Here is a 13,386-nt window from a genome sequence, read left to right as displayed (position 1 = left end):
AGACTCTAATTCTGTTGTTGCCCATGTGCAGCTTTTACACTGGATTTAGACCAAGAGAACAAAACATTTTATTGCTGAGACAATGAAAGCATGTTAATTGAGATCTGTGACACCATATTGAGGAAGAAAATATTCTTGTTTCCACATGAGCAAACAGACATGGACAGACAAAGAAATTCAGTGAGTTGGTCTCAGTTCTGTTCAAGCTGTCTAAAAATCAAGGAAGTTATCATGATGTTCTTCCAGACAACATATTCAGTATGGACATTTAATGCTGATTTTATGCAACTATCCTGCACCTCCCATTTTGCTTGTGGATATGCTGTATTAAAGCACAGACATACTTGGTCAGCATATACCCATGCCAAATGTTTCTGTGATTCTTTTCTAAATAAAACTGTATCCTTAAAATCAATAGAAGATCCTCTTTCCTCTGTACTTAAATGTTTTTTTTAATGGAAACATGGAGAGCTTTGACCTCACTGAACAGGGGAGGAAAGAGACAAGGCAGTGGTAAGGTACACAATTGAAGTTTTAGTCAATGCTTTTGAGGATAACAGCACAATACTGTGTGTCCAAAATAAGAGTTAGAAATATATCCTTGTTTGGTGGGCTGACCTTGGCTGGATGCCAGGTACCCACCAAGCCATCTATCACCCCCATCCTCAGCAGGACTGGGGGGAGAAAATAATATGAAAAAAAACCCCTTGTGAGTCAAGATAAGGGCAGTTTAATAAAGCAAAAGCAAAGGTCATGTGTGGAAGCAAATGAAAACAAAAGATTTATTCTATAATTCCCATCAGCAGGCAATGTCCAGCCACTTCCTGGGAAGCAGGGCTTCAGAATGCACTACATCCAAGTGGTTGTGAACAGACTACAGAAACTAGAGGGTGTAAAAGAGTATGAAGCCATCTACCTGTAAGTATCTATCAGATAATTATGCAAAACATCAATTACTTTTCAAGGCTGTGAAGCCTGGAAAGTGTATTTATGCATTTTCTGCATGCCAGTGGCACCACAGATGATGTATATGAACAATGGTACTTTTGTGTTTTGACCACAAATGGCATTCAGCAATTGCAATAATAATTTCTCAGAGAAATGGCACGAGCTAAATATTAACAGAAGACAGAAAATCAACATTTGATAAACCAGTCCAAATCCCAAGTGAGGAGGAAAAGACCACAGATACCTGAATCATGAAAAGAGAAGTTTGGTAAATGGGAAAGCAGAGATATCAGGTAGAGTGATTGTTTGCTGCTCACTACCAGCTACTCTGTGACTTGGTGCAAAATGAGACAATCCATGTAATTTTACCCAGCTTGCACCAGATTTACACAATTGAACTCTCATGAATTCAAGGCAATCAAATGAAGTAACCAGGCACACAAAGCTCTTCCATGTGCAGAAGCTTTGCCCAAACAATTCCTGCTTTACAGTATATTTGTATTGCAAGAGTGAGAGCTGGTTCCATCAAGCCAGGAGACAGTCCCTGCCTGCCACCAGCTGAAGCAAATGGTGCAGCCATACTGCAGGTGTGAGATGTGATTCCATCAGCCTGGGAGACAATCCCTACCTGCCATCAGCCCATGTACAGGCTACCTCTGCTCTTCCTGCAATGAGTTTGTTGGTGCTCATGACATTGCCAGCCAACAGCTGCATTCAGGTTACTTTCCACTGCAGCTGAGCTTCCCAAGCCCTGCAGAAAGCCAGATAACCTTTAAAGCAGCATTATCTACACCAGACCCCCAGTGCCAAGCTGAACATACTTATGACACAGGGATAAATTAAACTCACTAGATTTAGAGAATTACTTCTGAGCTCTTCCAATGAGCAATCAGATGTGGGAACTAAGACTTACTGATAAAATCAAATATATGAAGTTGCTGCAAAAGCTATTTCACTACTGCCTTCTCAACTGCCAGTGAAATAAAAGGAATGGTATAGATTGGATTAAGAATCACTGTGTTTAACCAGACTAGCCAAGCTTTCTTAATTCCAAAAGTAATTGCAGGTATGTTCTAGCAAGCTGGGAGCTGACCTTGAGTGCAAGGAAATATCCAGCAGAGGTTGATAGCCTTAGGAATGGATACAGTGTACTGAAAACAAGGCAAATCACCAAAAGACAGCAAAGCAGTCTAACCTTTTTTATTTACAGAAATACAAAGAAGTAAATCTTAATTTTGTGGGAGGAGGGAAAAAAACCCCAATAAATATCAATATAACCCCTGTGTGCTTGACAGGATATCGAACCAAATGAATTAAGGGAAAGGAAATTTGAGCAGGAATCCCATACTGCTGAGGGAAGGAGGAGACACAGAGGAGACAACCAGAGGGGAGAAAGAAGGGCCTGAGAGGGGGCTTTGGCTGGCTCTGAGAGCTGTCATCATGCAGGGTCATTGATTTAAACGTACTGCTGAGCCCTGGGCAGCTGGTAAATAGCAGAGGTCAAGCAAGGAAAGGGAGAGAAATCTTCAGTTTCACAATGAGGAAACAAATATGAAGGAAAAAAGAATAGTTTATTACTGTGATGAAGATTAAGTAACATACTCAATTCTAATGAATGGCCCATTCTGCAAGAAGGAAAATTAACATAATGTGATAAACTGAGGGGATTCAACAAATCACTAAACCTTTGTAAGAATGGATGTTTCAAAGTATCAGAGTAGATTTCAAAATCATCCGTAATAAAAAGTATTAATGAGTGAAGAATCAAATCAGGAATCAACTTAGGTCATTCAGTAACAAATCAGAATGAATCGTTGGTTGTGATAGAAAACCCAGAGGGCATGAGCTGAAAAGTACACCAAAGGAATAACAGTTTAAAATCAAAAGGGTGAAAAAAGCAGTAGCCAAAGCAGCTCAGACAAACAGAGGAGGAGCACTACATTTGAGCAGACAGATCTCCACAGAGAGCATACATCACGAGGAGTGTCTCCTTTAGCTGGAACATACAGTGCTAATTTCTTTGTACTTGGAACAGGGATAGAAAATTCAATTAAATTGGCTGAAAATTGGATGTGTCTTTAGTAGTGCTTCCAGGATGCTACTGTTACTTCATGTACTTTAGCTGACAACATTGCAGGTGTCAGATGTTAGGGGAATGCTCTGAAAAAATCACTTTTTGGGTTGAATAATGGTAAAAACCAATCCTGAAGATTAAGTTATCTACTTTATCACTGGGATTTTATGAAAATACAGTTTGTCCTGGACCCATGGCCACTTCCAGCAGCAGAGGGCTCTCTGTGGCAGTCCCAGTCTGGCTGGGACCGGTGCCCTTGAGCACCAACAACCTGTGGACCCCAAAGTAAGCTGATAACCACAAATACTTCTCAGGTGGATGAAACATTGTACAGATCTGACATTTTTCACACTCCACAGAAAATTCCCTCCTGAGCAATTAAGGACCAAATCTGCCACCTTGTTCCTAGAAGGAATATCAATCTACTGTGCTCTATCCACACCATGGGATGAATCCCCCTCCAACAGATACAATTCTATTTCCACATCCAGGGAGCTACATTTGCCTCAGGCACTGCACTAAGATAATGCAGATCCATAAAACTGTTTTGAAAGTGCATATATTTTGAAAAAGAAAAGGTAAATATTTTTGTTAAGGAATTTTCCAAATCTTTAAATTTCTTTAATTTTGATATATTTAGAGATAAAGAAGGAGCCCTTAAAAGCTAAAGTGAGAGTTTTTCTTTGATCACCACCAAAATTAAAGCCAGTAGCAGCAACTTGAGGTACACTGTTTTACTCATAAGTAGTTGGCTGATTCAAGTTCATACTATGGAGAAATATGTTCGTAGTTGATTAAATGACTCTGCAGAAGTCTTAACCAGGACTCTTAACCAGTGACTACAGAGGTTTTGATTAACAATACTGGCAGATTTGGGTAGGTAATTGGACAGTTTTGCCCATGTTTGAGTAGGTACCTTTGGAACTGCTAATAAAAGCAGTAAAAATCTCTCTCCTAAATATTGCTTCAATTTTTAGCTTGATCTACTATGGAAAAATAGATTATTCTAAAACAATGCAAACTTATACCATTGAGTCTGCAGAAAAATAGAGTACTGTATGGGATAAGAGAAAGACTATAGAAGCAGCATTTCAAAAGCCATTTTTAAATTATATTTTTTGTAGTAAGTGTTGGTATTTGGTAACTAAGCCTTGCTCCTGTGATAAAAGGTTCCCTAAGAGTACTTTAATTGAAACTTTTTATCTGAATGTTGCCTGAACCTCTGCTAAATGCTACTTTCTTGCTTCAATTCAAATTTTCTTAATCTTCATTTTCACGTTGAATATTGGTACACTGTCTGCCTCATTATGCTAAAGAAAGATGAAGTGAGCTATTAACATTCTGAACAGCCTACGAGATGTTATGATATAGAATGTCATTCATTTTTATGAGTTGGCTGTCAGTGTGTGCTGCAATAAAGTTATAATTTCTCACTGACAATATGTGATGTCTGGAGTTGCTGCACAATCCTTATTAAAATTTCAATAATTGTAAATCAAAGGAAAGCAAATACGACTTTTATGAAATGGTTGCTTCTGAAAGTCAGGGAGTACAAAGTGGTGGAACACAAACCCAGAAGATTACTCTTGTGCTGTTCCAAGTCGTCATCATCATCATGCTGCAGTTGTCCTCCTCTTGCACAAGGCAGGGTGTGCTAGGCACACAACATAACATTCTCAGAGGCGGCACTGCCGGATTAGGTGATGGTGAACCATTGCTTGTTTGTTGCTCTTCACTGACTCTACCTTCATGTGGCTCTGAGTGTCATCACGTTTATTGGAACAATTGATTGTTACAGCTCTTCATCAGGACAGTCAGGTGTCTTTGGAAGCAGTTACGAGTTATAATTGCTTGACAGCGAGGAAAGCCAGAAGAAATTTATGTGCATACATGGGTGAGCAAAGGTTTCAGAGCCTGTTTTCTCATAACTTCAAACAGTTGTGGAAAATACCAGGGGTAGATTTATGGCATGCTCTTTAAAATGTTAAAACTGTCTCGGACAGTACACAGGGAAGTGAATCCTGAATACAAAACAAATGTTTTATATATATATATATATATATAGCTATATAATGACTACATCTTTGTTTCTACTGCTGTTAGTATTGTTTCAAATCAGAAATGTAAGAAGTTTCTGTAACTGTTCAAAACCTACTGATCTTTCACTTTGAGCTTGACATAAGCTGGATGATGGAAGTTAAAATCGTAGAACGCCCTCAGAATAATAGCTTTTTGGAGTTGTTAGATACAGACCAAAGTGTTCCAGTCACTGAACTGACTGCACGAGGTCTTAATGGAACTACTCCAGAACTTCTTCTCCCTGTTATTTCAGTTCCTTTCAAAGCCATTTTTACCTGCAAATCAGTGCATGACACCCCGAATAAATGCACTCATCTAAAGTATGTAATCACTGTACATGGGATAGATAATTATATGGGTATGTTTTGGAATTTTCTTCAGCAGTTTTTAAGCGCTGAGAGACTTCTGGGGCTCCACAGAGTTTTTCTACAAAGGTTGTGTGCCCAGGAACATTTGCACCTTGCAGGAATTATCCCAATAGGCAAAAACATACTTAGAAACTCCAGTACATAACATCACTCTATTTCTATTACTTAGACTATTTTTCATTATTCAGATGTTAAGCCAAACATATTAATTTCATGATTGCATCTGGCATGTTTTGTAAATTTTAACTAATAACTTTATTTCCAACTCCACTCCTCTTCTAAATTGACTGACTGACTCTGCTAAAATTTAGAGCCTAACAGCAACACTCACATGCCACATATGATGGATATCCTTCAGTGTCAGACTTCCAGTGTAGCAACATCTCAGATGTACCTCCTCAAGACACAGCAGTCAGCAAGTGCTCATGCACAAACAAATGCAAAGCTCTGCTTAAATGCAAAAGTCAGGCTTTGTTCTTGCACAGAAATAGTTGTGCCCAATTCAAGCAATGGTATTTGAAAAGGTGTCCCTTCATGTCAGTAGCATACAAACACACCAAATCATGCATGCCAGTTCTCCTGAACTTGATTTATCACCACAAGTGTCCTCCCTTTGCTAGAAATGTTTTATAGCCGGTAGCCTAAGTCAAAAACCAGCTGTCCACATCTATCAGAAAGCTCCCTGCTGGAAAAAAATAATGATTGACCAACTGAGCCACAGGAAATAACCTCCACAATTATTTACCTAATGTTATGTCTCCTCGAACAGCCAGACTATCATGTAGTGGGATTCTGGCCTACACACCAAGGCAAAGTGAGAAAGAGGGATACAGAATGGTGTAGTGGGACCAGACTTTCACCTGAAGGGAGGAGGAGCAGAGCTCAGGATGACTCAGTACCAGTGAGAAATACTCTATTTTAAAGAGGCCAGCTGAAGACAAGCGGTCTAATGAAGGATAAGGCAACTCCAGCCTGCAGAAATACTGCAGCTGATACAGTAATGTTTGCAGATGTCTTTAGAAGGACAAGTTTCAGTGGCAGTCAAAGGATTAAATATCCAGCTAAAACAGCTGGGAAGCTAAACATATGCTCTGATGTTTGATATATCTGGTAAATCATCGTTTGAAGCAGTAGGCCTGAAAGCCCACTCTAATTACCAGTGAACCAGTGAATGAACAGACAATCTCTAATGCAGAATGATGCACTGGAGATTGCACTGGCTGATATATGTATTTTGATATCTAGCTACACAGAGGCTACGGAAGTTGTCCAAAACATCTGATACAGAATAGCAAATAGTCTCATGATTTCTTTTTATGCTGGTTCTTGAAAAATGTTTTCAGACAATATTGTAGAAACTGTATTGCTTTTATAGTACTGTTTGTCAAAGTACTTTTCAAATAGATTTGCTTATTTACTGTGCAAAGATATCCCTAATAATAATTGTTTAAACCATTAAAAAATCTGAAATATTTTTCCTATTTATTAGCATGTAATTATTTTATGGTCTGATATTTTGTGAATAGCCAAGATTGGAAACACATGCTTCTACATGGTGCATACTTCAAAACATGTAACTGGAAATCCTGTAATTCCAGCTGTGTTACACAATATAGGAAGTGTGTCAAACCCAGGTGTTATTCAGGATATTCCATTTAGGATCTGTCACAGTTCTGGAAAAGGGAAAGATGTGTCTGTCTTAGATGTGTGGCATGCATAATTTGGTGGGGAAAATTATGTATTTTCATGTCATGGTAGGTACTGTTTCATGATTATATCATTTGTATGGAAGTCTGAAGCATTTGCCATGGAAGCAGCTAAGTCAGAGGGCTTAAGGGGAAGGATTTTGTTTCAGGTCTCTAGGCATTATGTCATGGCTATTTGAATTAAGGCAATTATACCTGGGAAATATATATGTAATATATACATATATGAATTAATTTTTTAATTTAACCAAAATACTTCCTCCCTGCCTTCAAAATCAATCACAACTTCACAGCAGATTTAGTTTGGTGTAGGATGACTTATTTAACATCAAAGTTACTTGGGCATAACACAGACATTTTACATTCACTTTGGTAAAAGCAATTTGTACAGGTGTATGAAGCTGCATGCACCTAAACAGAGAGGAAGCTTTTGCTTTGTAATTCTGCAGCTCTCTCAGTCCTTCCCCTGTGTCTCTCTGCTCCCTGCACAAGCCATCTGCCAGCCAAAGCTTAGACAGACCTGAGTGAACACCTCAGCAAACACTACAGAACCAGCAAGTGACACCAAGAACATGGCACTGTATAATTTTTCTTTGTTCCTCAACCTATTTTGCAAAAATGGATTTGATCATCAATCTGTAAATGTTTGTATATCAGGGTTTAACTTTTAAACAAAGCATGTCATGATGAGAATAAAAGCAGATCTAATATATTGGACTTACTGGGATATGAACATTTTGTGACTGCTCAGTTCAGTAACAAATGGGTATTTTCCAAGACATATCAGCATTTTTAGTTTTGTCTCTTAACAGAGAACACCATATCCTTGTGTGGTCCTTAGTATTTAAGCTATTGGGAAGAAATTGCATAAACAGCAGCCAAATCTTTTAAGACTGAAGTATTTAGTATTCTTCCATTTAGCAGCAAGTTATGAAGTTTCATTTAAAAAGGCTAATTCTACCAATTAGCTCATCCTGCTCAAATACACATATACTGTTGGGAAATACAAAAATGGTTTATTAAATCAAAAGATATGACTGCACTTCAACTAGCACATGGGCATTAGAGATCAAGTATTCTCCATAGATTAATCCCCATGGCATCACAGGCTGATTTGGCTTGCCAGTATTACATTAGTAAACCATCTAATCCAATTTAGAGCAGACAGGAATGTTCCATCCATTATGGTATTTCTAGTGTCATTAGAAGCAGACTGATTGAATAAGCATCCTAAATCAGCCTGCAGCATGCAAGTAAATCACTGTGACTTGCGCTGCAAAAATCTTCTTTTAAAATAAAAATTAAGGGATAAGAAAGAAAGGAAAAGCGCCATGTAATAAGATGGAAGCTCTCTGTGTGATTGTGATTTCTGAACTCTTGTGGACAGCAAAATTTCTCTGTACTTCAGTACCTAAGATTCCTCTCTCTGTAACGTAGCAGTGCAGAACACAGTGGATTTACAGACATGAGAAGCTCCTTATTTGAGCCAAGCTTGTCTTCAAGGAAAGCACAGCCCTTCCATCCCCCCAGTAAACAATAATAAACAAAGTAGGCTGAATGAGGGCAGAGCAGGATGCTACTCTCACAAATAAAATCTACTGTGTAAAATTGGAGTAACCATAGTAATAAAAATCTATCAATCAAATATATTACAGAGGTTGCAATGGAAAGGATGAAAAGAGAATCCACACTTTGTATTTGCCCAAAATGAAAAACGCTCAAGTAATTACAAAAATAGTATTTTCATTCCAAACAGGCACACCTGAAAGAAAAACAATTCTTCAATAAAGAAGTAAATGTATGAATAAAATGTTGGTGACAGGTCTTTGAGATGACACAGCTGTCAGAAAGATTTCAGCGAAGGGCTGGGCTGCAGCTTTCAAAAGCTGGAAATCAAACAGAATAAAATCATCAAAATGGCACCTAACCTTTGCTGCCCTCCGAGACCTATCATGTTGCAGCAGCAGAGCCATGCAGCTCTCAGCTGTGCTATTTAAGCCATCAGCCATAAAAAGGAAACGCTGCACCAGTGCACAAGGGCCGCAGTGGCTGCTCCTCCTCGCTGGGAGAAGGGCGCTCATGTACGTGAAGGATTCACATTTGTTTAATGGCAAAGCTGCTCTGCTGTCAGTCAAACAGCTCTTAATCTTGTCCAGACTCTGTGTAATAACTGAGTTGGAAAGGAAATTATTGATTCTTTGTAACCCAACTGCTGGAAAAGCGAACAGCTACCCAGAAGTGTAGATACGGACCTGGCGGGAATTCTTCTCACTGCAAAAGGAATATATATGAACAAAAGACAGTTTTGCAATAGAGGAAAACATGCACAGATCCTGGTCAGGGGAATTGCTAGAAACATGCACAGATACCAGAGGGTTCTGGAAATTCCTTTCTTGGCTCTTCCTCCCTACCTCCCTGAAAATACTGTAAGTAGTACTGGAAGTTTGAACAACTAAATTTTGATTATTGGGGGGGGGGGAGAGATGGAATTTTACAACCAAACCAAATATTTTAAGTTTACAGGTTTTCATTTTTGTAATGAAAACAAATCTTTACTTTTGAAGGAAAACAAACACCTTCTAGGAAAACAGAAAAAAACAACCCCAAAACAACCATCACCTTAACAAATGCTTAATTTACTTCAATAAAAAGTTGTAGAGAAAACTTCCAACACAATTTATTCATAATCCTACCCAAATTTAACTTCAAAAATGAAATATTTTCATAGCACTACTCTGAAAAGCTCAGTCTTAAATTAAGTCCACCTGAGAGAAATGAAATGGAAGAAATCTTGTCAAACCCCACCATTCATTCTTAAGCACAATGACAAACTTGCACAACTCTGCTCTTGTTTTTCCATGTCCTTTTGATCCCAACAAGCCTGTTTCTGGCAAATTCTTCTCATCAGGACATGGAAAACCACATTGAGCCAGCCTGAGCTCAGGAAATCTGTCCTATCCTTTGCTTAAACTGGCTATACTGGTGCCAGACATCATTATTGTTATTAATAGCACAAACCCAGATTGCAGCAGTAAATCACATTCCTCCCAGAGCAGATTAGTTGTTAAATGTTTATCATCAATGTAAATGACAAATGTACCTGATTAACAAAATCCAAAAGCTTGTTCTGAGGTAAAAAGGACTTAGCCTTGCAATTTTTCTAATGAACTTCCCTTCTGGTCCACAGTAGGACACGTCAGAGCTACCAAATCCAATTTCTGAATGAAAGTCTAAATGCTTTGTAGAGCTAATGAGGGAGCACTAGATTGAATTATGGACACATGTTGCCTCTCTATGAAACAGCAAGCTGAAGAATTACACTTTGCTCTTCCCCTCCCTTTTGCAAGGCATAGAATATTTTCCTTCTTTAGTTTTCCCTCTGGTTTGGCTCAGCTGGGTTGGAAGGACATTAGGTGAGGACGCTGAGGAGAAGGATACAATCCTTCCTTGTTCTTCTCTGCTGAAGAGGCAAGTACAGACTCACTGTTCCCCTGTCCACAAGAGATGGTCTGACCTGTGTTCCTCCTCGTGCTTCTTTGCCACAAATCTGGTTTCCCTGACACACTGTGAATGTGGAATCTTCTCATTAGTGGCCCTCACCTGAGATGCCAGCATGGAAGAGGATGGGGAATGGGGCAGAGAGGTACCTGTGATCGACAATCCTGCCTGCCACACTGACCTTCCCTAGAGCTGTGACTTGCTGAACAATCAACCTGGCATCTTGAGTAAAGGCCCAGAGTGTCAAGTGGGTGAGCCCAGATCCAAATGTTCAGCCCTTAATCATTAAACTGATGGGGGGGAACAGCCTGTGGTTTGGAGTCTTGGCACTATCAGGACACAATGGAAACTCCATTTTCAGTGCTTACCCATAAGATGGGTTCTCTCTGCCAAGGCCATCCAGCTGTCAGTGAAGTTCACAGGAGGGTCCTGGCCCTCAGCATCTTCAAAATTCAGTTGCAAAGTGGCAAAAGGTGAGTATCTGCCAAAGGAAGGCACAAATCCATGGATCAGCTTTGTGAAGAAGCAAAGTTATTTCTGGCACAGAAACAAATAACACTTTGCCAACTTTATACAGTGGCCACAGTTCTAGCAAAAAAAAAAAGAAAAAAAAGACAAGAGAGAGATAAAATTAAATTTTCTTCTGATGTGACTTCAACTAATCAAAAGAGATAATAACAGGAAAGGATTTGACCTCATATCTACAGTACCAAGAAAATTTTCACTCACTGGCAGATTTTATACACAGCAGGTTGAAAGGAAAACTAAATGTTACCGTGACTGAGCTTGCATTTCCTGATATCTCAAAAGGCATTTGTTTCCCAAAGGAGAGCTTTAAACAGAGAGGCAAAGGTTATATTCCTACATACATCCTAGGTGCTGAATCTTAGCTGTGATGGAGAATATTTTTGCTCACTATAGATGCAGCATTTCTAATGAGTCAAGGTGCACCAGTGGAGTGTTTCAACTGTTTGCCTACAATTTTGCTATCTGCTGAATATTGAAACTAGTAGTTGTCCTGGAAAGACTAAGCTACATATGTGCAAGGGGAGCACACACAGACACTTTTTGATCAGCGAGGCAATTTCCTGGGGCAATGTGCTGATCAACATACTGAGCTGGAACATCTGCAGGATAAAGGATTGTGTCTGAAAACCCTGTGTTTGATGCCCATAATTGTGACAAAGTCATTGCATATTCTGCTCAATGCTTTTTCTGTTTCAGCACTTTCTCACTGTACAAAGAAGCTCCAGCAGCCTCGTAAATGTGGTTGGTAACTCAAAGTACATTTGGGAAATCAGCCAGAGAGAAAGGCTTTTCTTCTGTATGTTTTGCTGCTTTTCCATGAAGTGACGGAAAAGATACACATTTGCCATGTTTGCAAGATTTTCCCTTACAAAAAAGAAAGGGGAAAAAAAGGAAAGAACTTGAAATAACCATTTTTTAGTATTAGTATTGTTTACTTTAGAGAGGCTTAATGCTGCTTAAAATCTGTCATGTTACTATCTAGGTAGGCAGGTTTTAAACCAAATGCTATTAACTTTTAAAACTGCAGAGATGTAAAGGTCTATTGTATCTCAAGACTGAGTTTGCAGAGCTGTCAAAGATGCTTTTCCTCTGTGCTAAACATGATTTGAAAAACGTTGCAAGCCAAAGCATTTGCTGTTATTCACAAAGCACTCTTTGCCAGAGACCACACAGGCGAGCAAGGCCCAGAGGCAGTTAACCCTGGCAGCAGAATTCCCTAATCATGGCCACAAAGGCAATTCACTGGAGACAGAAAAGTGAGGTGCAAGACACCTAAGGGAAAGAATAGGGTTTGCTAAATAGAGAATTGTTTCTGAAGCCTTGCCTTTCTCTATGAATATCTATTCCATACAGCATGGGATGAGAAAGGGCCACCCAAGCCCACCTGCAATAAAAGCTCTGCTGAGGAGCATCACTGCTACGCTGCTTTTGGTACCTGAGCTGTTTTCAGCAGAGGGAGTGTTCTGCTCACACACACCACTTTATTCACCTCTGGTTTCTCTGGGCCTCTTCTTATGAGAGTTGTCTATGCCCAGATCTCACCTGCGTGGTGAAGGGCACCTTAATTTTGGACAGAGTCCAGCTGTGGGTGCTTATAATGTTTCCTTTAGCAATGAGGCTTTGACATTTCTCAGCTTGAGAAGAGCTCAGGAGACAGTCTCACACTTTCTAAAGCAGTGCTTTAAACAAGGAGTGGGAGCAGCCATACCAATATCAGAGCACACCAGTGGGTCACACCTGAGTTTGGTGTTGTCAGTGTGTGCTCATGTGTTCTGCTCAGGTCTTCATTTTGGATGCCTTGTGTGTCTGCCCAGACTGGCTGCAGGGGGAAGCAAGTGCCCAGCCCACCCCAGAGGGGCAGACTGCCTTTCAAAAGGGGCCAAGGCTCCCCCGGCACTTTTTTTGTGATTCAGTCACTTGTGTTTCCATGTCCTAGTACAGAATTCTTTTTGATGGACTTAAAACACTTCCAAAATGAACGAGCTAACTTTCCAGGCACTGTAACCTGCCAGGCACTTTCCCTGGCAGCACCACCCCTCTCAGCTTTGCAGACAATGTTCAGCATCCAGGATGGCTCTCCATTGCTTTCTCAAACTGGGTCACAACACATGTATGTTTGGATGGTGTGATGAGTAAAAGGCCTTGATTTTTCATCCAGCTTACACCTCTCAGATGCCAGCGTAGA

At 39.7% G+C, this 13,386-nt stretch overlaps 1 protein-coding gene across 1 annotated transcript in view; it reads right to left on the bottom strand.

Moving 5' to 3' along the window:
- Nucleotides 1-11,135, bottom strand: part of SEMA6D (semaphorin 6D) — a 244,237-nt gene extending 233,102 nt beyond the window's left edge. Inside the window, exon 1 of the mRNA XM_048317346.1 lies at nucleotides 11,042-11,135. The gene's annotated coding sequence lies outside the window, so the exon portion shown is untranslated. The remainder of the gene's footprint in view (nucleotides 1-11,041) is intronic.
- Nucleotides 11,136-13,386: the final 2,251 nt, after the last annotated feature.

The sequence above is a fragment of the Corvus hawaiiensis genome, chromosome 13, assembly GCF_020740725.1.
Source record: "Corvus hawaiiensis isolate bCorHaw1 chromosome 13, bCorHaw1.pri.cur, whole genome shotgun sequence".
NCBI classification, from domain to species: domain Eukaryota; kingdom Metazoa; phylum Chordata; class Aves; order Passeriformes; family Corvidae; genus Corvus; species Corvus hawaiiensis.
Note: the sequence above shows the minus strand (reverse complement) of the source record. Positions and strands in the feature narration are given on the sequence as shown.